The 8119-nt window shown below is 30.8% G+C and overlaps 1 pseudogene; it reads right to left on the reverse strand.

Annotated features, from left to right (window-relative positions):
• On the reverse strand, window positions 1-972 carry LOC102895254 (annotated as a pseudogene).
• Window positions 973-8119: the final 7147 nt, after the last annotated feature.

The following is an 8119-nucleotide window of genomic DNA, read 5'->3' on the forward strand; positions in this document are numbered from 1 at the left end:
TTATCCATTTTTGCCAAACACTCTTTTCATGGACTCTTTCACATCTTTGTTCTCAGAATATAGGTGACGGGATTCAGCATGAAAATCACAATGGTGCAAAATATGGACACTCTCATGTCATGGTCCAAAGCGTACCTGGAACTTGGTCTCACGTACATGAAGAGGATGGTTCCATGATAAGCTGACATTCCAGTCAGGTGACACCCACATATAGAAAAGACCTACCTTCCGTCACCCCTCTGCAGAATCCATCCTCAGAATGGCCAACAGGATGAAACCATAGGAGATGGGGACGATCAGGATAGTCACTATCTCAATACAGCTCACAAAGTAGAAGAGTAGAAGCTGGTTCATGTGAGTTTCAGAAAAAGAAATAGCAAGGAGAGCGGGGCTGTCACAAAGACTTGCCTAATTTCATTGGATGCACAGAAGGATAGGCTAAATATGGTCACTGTGTGTACAGAAGAATGCACAATGCCACCAACATAGGAAGCAATGGTGAGTGGCACGTAGACTCTGGGTGACAAACTAACTGAATAGAGGAGAGGGTTGTAGATTTCTACATAGTAATCATATGCCATTGAGGCCAGGAGAAAGCATTCCGTGGTCCCAAAAGTAACAGCGATAAATATCTGAGTTGTACATGCAAGATAAGCAATGGTTTTGTCCTCTTTCAGGAAATTGACCAATATTTTGGGCGTGAAAACTGAAGAATAGCGGCAATCTAAGAATGATAATTTACTAAGAAAATAGTACATAGGTTTGTGGAGTCAAGAATTCCTAATGATCAATAAAACCATTCCCAAATTTCCTATCAAAGTAAAAGGATAGATTGCTAGAAACAGTAAAAATAGGAAGACTAGCACTTCATTATCCGTGAAGCCTATCAATATAAACATAGTGACTTTGGTCACATTTTTTTACCTGAATCCTGTGTAAATCGAAATCTACTGTCAACTGTGACGTTTTCATTTTATTTATATTTTAGAGCTATATTTTAAAAGGAGCATCCACCCTATTATATCCTCTTGTTTGGGCGTATTGAAATCCTTGACAGTGAGGGAATAGGCAGTGATGAAGACACTGGGTCCAAGAAAATGTATTACCCTGTTAAGAAATTTTTATTAAGTGGTTGGCTAAATTCGTCATGTTGAAAAAATGTCAGTTTATGAGGTTTAATTTCCAGCTTATTTTCTGTTAAGTTTATTACCATCTAGTTTCATACTTCATCATCCTAAAATGTTCAAAGATGAATAAATATAGGAATTTTAAATCTAAAAATAATGTAAAAGAATGTATGTGGTTCTAAGTACTAATCCTAGATTTTCTATAGTATGAATGAAAAGGTCTTTCCTTAGTGGTTATAATTGTTAAAATAAACGCGGCCACTTGTATATCACAAAAGTGTATGCAAGTGAGAATTGTATTTGAATGAGAAAAACAATGTAGAAATTATTTCATTTTAAAATATTCCCAGATGACTAGAAAATGGGCTAAGATACACTCACATTTCAACCGGTCATGTGGGACAGTTTTTCCGACCAAACCATTGTGCATTTCCTTTTTTGGCTATTATTCCATTCCACTAATACTTCTGGAACCCTGGTGAGCAGACAACAGATATTCCAAAGGTAGATGTACCTTGTATGCAAATGATAACAGAGCATTGGTTTTGTTTGTTTTTCAGTTTTCTCTCTTGATACACACACATATCATTATGTTGTCTATTTAGGCCTGCACCATGTATTATTCTGTTAAAGTTTTTCCAAATTTAACTTAATACCAATGTGAGTTTTTTTTCTTAATATATTCCTTATCCTGGCTAAGTCCTTGGGTATATTTTTAAGACATGTTTATTTTAAAAAAGAAAAATGACCATTTCTTTAATATATTAGTTTATTAAGTATTCTCTAAAATTATCATAAAGAAAATATCACCAATAACAGTTTATAAAATTTATAGAAGCTGTTGCTAAAAGAGTAAAACCACTACATATGTCACAAAGTAGTGCTTTCTTTCCAGAATATTTTCCTGTGCTCTCGTTCAGTGGAATATGAACAAAATGAAAATGTACCTTAAAAAGCTGAAGAGTCACCTGCATCTAGACTAAAAGTATTTATGGTTTAAACAAAATTAAGTATAGCATCTATCATATTTAGGAGCCAGATTTCAGCACTATGACTCCCTTTTTTCCCTCTGTCTGTCATAGACCAAAATGTGTTTAAAGGAGTGAAAAATCTGCAGTGTCATGAGCCGGGGACGTACAAATGATTTATCTTAGTGACATGGACCATACTACATTTTTGTCATATTGAGATGTCCATACATCAAGAAAGAATGAGAAAAACAGCTTAAAATTATTCTTAGAAAAAAAAAGAAATATACATGTTTTTATTTTCCCACAAAGGTCTTCTCATATCCATGTGGGTGATGTTTTTAATAAAGACAATAAATATTTTTAAGTGTGAAGATATCATCCCCTTAAAATGTTCAATTAATTCTTAGAGAATTCTAAAGTGAAATATATAATTAATCTAAATTTTGACTTCGGTGTAAATACAAACTAATCACACAACACTATTGAGAACACACACACAGATGCCTTATAGTGATTTTCAGTTTTGAATGGTTACATTAGTAAAATAACTTATAAAATCATCAATAAATAATATAAAATTGTTTTGATATGTTGTTTGTGCATTACATGAATTTTATTTCTATTTAAAAAATTTCTTATTCTCTCTCTTTATCCCTCCAATTTCTCACTCCACCCCTGCCCCCTACCTTCATACATGGGTTATACAAATATTTATGAAAGAAGGTCAGTGACAAAACAGGAATTAGGCAGATGAGCAGCACAATGAAAACAAATAAATATGTGCAAGCAATTATAGAAAAATATACCAATAGGTAGTCTACTAAAGGTATGCATTACAAAACACAAGTTGCCTATTATACACAGGAGAAATTTTAGCAACATTACAACTCTAACTTTTAACTGATGTGTCTAAGATGATGCAATCGTTGAGAATTAAGAACAGAATATTTAGGCTCTGAAACCTAAGGTTGACCAAATTTTCAGGTATCTCCTGTTCAATTACATGAACATGGTATGATTACATAGCACTTATTTTATTAAATTCACTAAAATATGTTTATTAAGTGAAAGTGTTTTAATTACATGTGAAGGATATATACATATGAAATATGACTTCTAAATTTTCTTTAACTACAAAATATCAATAGGGAGTAATAAAATCTGTTTTTTTTTTTGTCAAAACATTGAGCAATGAGTGAGCATCAAACCAGACCAGAAGCTTTCCTTCCTGTTATACATATGTTTAAGTTACATGACACTTAAGATTTATTTAAATACCTTTCTCATGAGATTAAAACCAGTTAATCCCAACCCAATATGGTATAAGTAACTTTAAAAATACATCCTGTCATTTCATTACAACTCTGAATATGACAATAAAATAATGGTCTATTTGCTTAAATTCCTCTGATAATTTTGTTCATAATAATATTCTCATAACTTTTGATTTTTCTGATTTTATCTGTAGTGCAAGAAAGTGCTTTATAAATGAAGAAGGTATATTTTAATCCAAATTATGTCCCATTAGGGCAATTATCCACTGTAGGCAACTGGAGGAAAAATAGAAAATATGTGGTTCATCTACTTCATTAAAAATGCTCTTCAAACAGGCATTTCTGTCAACTAACATTTAAGAACATTGGAACTGATTGTATTTATGTCAAACTGATTTCACTTTAAGAGAAAGAGGTTAAAAAAATAAATATATAGATCTCAAATTTTATCACAACATGATCATTCTGGAAAACAAAAATCAAATGAGTTCTTCAATTGTCATAGAGTCAGAACACAAAATACCATATACCCTTGAGAACAGTATTACAAACACTAAGCTTGAAAAGAAGGAAAGCTATGATAGCAGCTAAGACATGTTATTAAACAGCTACTAGGTGTTAGAAATTTTGGGTATATTATCATATGTAATTTGCCTGACAACCTACAAACTAATTCATTGTCCTTTCACAGATGAGAAAACTGAGAACTAGCCTGACCTATGACTTGATCAAGGTCATGCATTTAGTTACTAGCAGAGCCAGGATTTAAGGACAGTTTCCTGTGTCTCCAAACCCTAAGCTATTTTTACTTGACCATATCACAGACCCACTGTGATACGCCCTGAATTTGGAAATACTATCCCTTAAAAATATCACAAAATAATATCCCCATGTGTTTGAATGATTTTAGAAAGCCACAAGCATAAGCAGAACGTTCTATTTAAAAGAAACTGAAGTGAATTCTAGATCAGTTAGCTAACGTGCAAAATAAATTTAAAATTCAGTTATATTCCTCCATGAGAAATAAAAATTACAGTCTCAAAATGGTTTAAACTCAGTGGTTGCTTGATTGGCAATTTTCTCTCCATTTAACAATTAAAATATTCTCTCTTTTCTCCCTCCCCTATAATAATAATAATAATAATAATAACAACAACATTATTATTATTATTAATTGTAGAATTTATTATTATTATTATTAATAATAATAATAATAAATTCTTTATTATTATCCCTGCTATTTCTCTGGAATTCTCTCATTCCATTTTTAATTCAGCTCTGTGTTAATTAGAAATATTTCTCTCAGATTTAAATGTTAAAGCAAATGATCCAATTTGAGATTTCAGGTTATAACTTCTGCCATATTTTTTTAGTAATGGAAAATCTTTCTTCTTACCTGTAGAAATGAACTTTATACTCAATTAAGGTATGCTATAAATATTAAGCATTTGAACTCTCATACCAGTTTCTCAAGTGCTTCTTGAAATCCTCAGATATGCTTCAAGTATAAAATATTCATGCTCTTCTGGGACAACAAAGTAAAAAGTAATTCTATTTTCTTGTATGTGTGGTTTTTATTATTGTAATTGAGTTTATTTGTTTTTGCAATAAAGAAGAGTGGTTCTGGAGCTATAAACTATATGATGAAAATGATTACATGAGTGCATTTTGGCCTCTGATATAAAATAATCATTCATGGAAAAAGAATTGCACTAGAAATGAAAAAGAAATTTAATGATACAGAAAATAGACCTAGCTCTGATACTAAATAACCATGTACCATTGGATTGATAGCTGAAATTCTCTGAAATCCAGTATCCTCTTCCTGGAAATATAACCTATTTTCTTTTCTCAAAATCTTCTAAACATACACATAATGAAATAATCTAAAAACATAAGCTATGACAGAATTTTCAGTAATTTAATAGAGATTACTATGCTTATTTAACTTAATGTTCAACACTTCTAAGTAGTATGAGAGATTTATTTAAGCTCATCAAGTATTGAATAGAGGACATAAGATGAATACATGAATAGGAAGCATTGACAGCAGAGATGAGACAGTGTACAGGTAACTGTAGCATTCTATGTAATAGAACATTAGAATATTAGAGTCTAGTAGAGATAAAGGTCAGAATCTGAGGTATATAGAATCTTTTATTAGTTTGGAGACCCTATATAGTAATCTATAGACCATTATGCAGCTGTATACATAAAGAAGTTCTTTAAGAATTGTGAAAAAGAGATAGATATTTAAACTCTATACCCAGAAATTCTAAATTAGTAGGTAGAGAATGTTGACATGGAATCTGAATTCTAACAGAAAGAAGAATAGAAAAAAAAAAAAAAGAAGAAAGGAAGGAAGAAAGATACTGATAGGCAACTTAATTGTGAACAAAGGCAGTCTGTTAACTAAATACAAATGAAGTGATCTATATATCAATGCAACACCACTACAAACTAAATAAGCATTTTTTTTTTGCAGAAATGGACAAATTAATTCTATAATTTATAAAAAAGGCAAAGGAACTAAGGTAGTCAAAACAATTTTGAAAAAGTAGAATAAAATAGGACTCATAATCTGATTTTAAGCTATACCACAAGGTAAAGTAATTAGGAAGGTGTGACATTGGTGAAAAAATAGACATCTACATCAATGGAACAGAATAGATTCTTCAGCCGTAGAGCTAAGCAATATAGTCAATTGATTTTTGACAAAGTTACTAAGGAAAATCCATGGAAGAAAGAAGTTATTTTATTATGCTATATATTGTGATGCTGAATATGTAGAAGAGCTTTATGCCATGCAAAAAAGAGACTGATTGATTCATTTTTTGTATCATATATAAAAGTTGTCTCAAAATGAATCTGAGATCTTAATATAAAACCTAATACTATAACATTTCTAAAGAAAAACTATGACAACATTTGTGTGGCCATAGGTTAGTTACAAGTTTTTGTAGAAAACACATAACACATGAACCGCAGGAACAAAAAATGATAAATTGTACTTTACCACATTTAAAATCTGCTTTGTGAAAGACACTGTTGAAGGAATGAAGAAACGACAGACATATACAAAGCATTTGTTAGACAGCTATTTGATAAAGAACAGGAACCCAGAATATATAAAGAACCCTACAATCTAAAAAATATGAAAACACAAAGAAAGATAAACAATAAAAATGGGTATAAATTTGAAGAGACATTTTACCAGAGAAAATGGATAGATGTGAGTTAAGCATATTAAAAAATATTCGACATCATTTGTGATTAAGGAAATATAATTTAAAACCACATCGTCTTCCCTGCACTTAGTCATTAGAATGGATGGTAAATGCACAGAAGAATACAATGTCAAATTATAATGTACATCTAAAAATTATATAATTGTATTAACCAATGTTACCTCAATAAACTTTATTAAACAAAATAAAATAAAAAATAGAAATAAAAGAAATTGCTTTAGATATGTATTATTTTACATATTTAATTGATCTGCCCACCTGCACATTCTTGTGTCTTCTTTGTCATTTCAATTTCTGCTTTTTGAAAGAGGAGTAAATTGTGGAAGGAAAGCCTAACATCACACATGACTTTAGTTATGGTAGATCAAAACCCAGATTCTAAATATGTAACTTTCCTCGCACCAGGTCTATCATTGAACTGAGAGCAAGAATTGTATTGGGGCTTAGCTTTTACTTGTGATTCCTAATTGCATTAAAATATACATTGATTTCACCACATGTATTACAGTTTACTTTTATTTCCATCATTTCCCTTTTAACCTCATCTACATAAATTCTTTTCTCTGTAGCTCCCTTTGATTAATACAGTTTGTCATCCTTCCCCAGGTATTTTTTTTTAATAAAAAAGCATTCATGCATTTTCCAATCAATTTAAGATTTTTTAAAAAATGAAATGGTATATTTAGAACCATTTTGTTGTTTTAGAACAGCTCAAAATATTCAGTTAATTAGAATAAGTGGTTCAATTGCCTAAGTCGTTTTGTTGTAACTTTATTTCTAATACATAAGATTCAAATTCTTCTCTGATATCTCATATGAATAGTTCTGGTTTTCTCTGCCTTGATTTTTTCCCAATAATTCTATGAAAATGTTTTCTCTTGATACAATTCTCCTAGGTAATCCAGAGTTTGTCTTTCCCAGAAGATTGTTAGTAATTGATTTCTTCTCCTTCCATCACTATTTCTATCCCAAATGGCTCTCTCCCTAACTGATGGGATCATGTTGCTATATTGAAACTGGAGCTTGACTTGCATCGTGAATGTAAATAATGTACAGAATATTGTTTGCAGCAGATTCTGTCCTGTGCCATTAAGACTGACTCAGATTTTCTATGGATGGATATATAAAACATTAAATAAATAACTTGAATAATATATCCTCAAACTAGTGTTATAGGATGAGCTAATAATGGAAATTTAAATTCAAGTTCAGATAGCACTTTTATTCCTAATTTGATTAAGCATGGGACTATACAGGGAAGAATTTTTTTGTGCGTAACTACTACCCGATTTTTTGGTTTTCTTACTCTTAAATATTAAATTTTATGTCTAGGTGCGATGATTGGTTTTTTTTGCTGCTGTTGTTATACTTTTAATTACTAATAATAAAGTTATTTAATTGTAACTTTTAAATAATAGTTACCTAGGCATTACTTCACTGAATCCAAAATCAACAATATGTGACCAAGTGTAATACTGTGAAAGAAAATTATATTTATT

Source organism: Pteropus alecto, unplaced genomic scaffold, assembly GCF_000325575.1.
Source record: "Pteropus alecto unplaced genomic scaffold, ASM32557v1 scaffold717, whole genome shotgun sequence".
Lineage (NCBI taxonomy): Eukaryota > Metazoa > Chordata > Mammalia > Chiroptera > Pteropodidae > Pteropus > Pteropus alecto.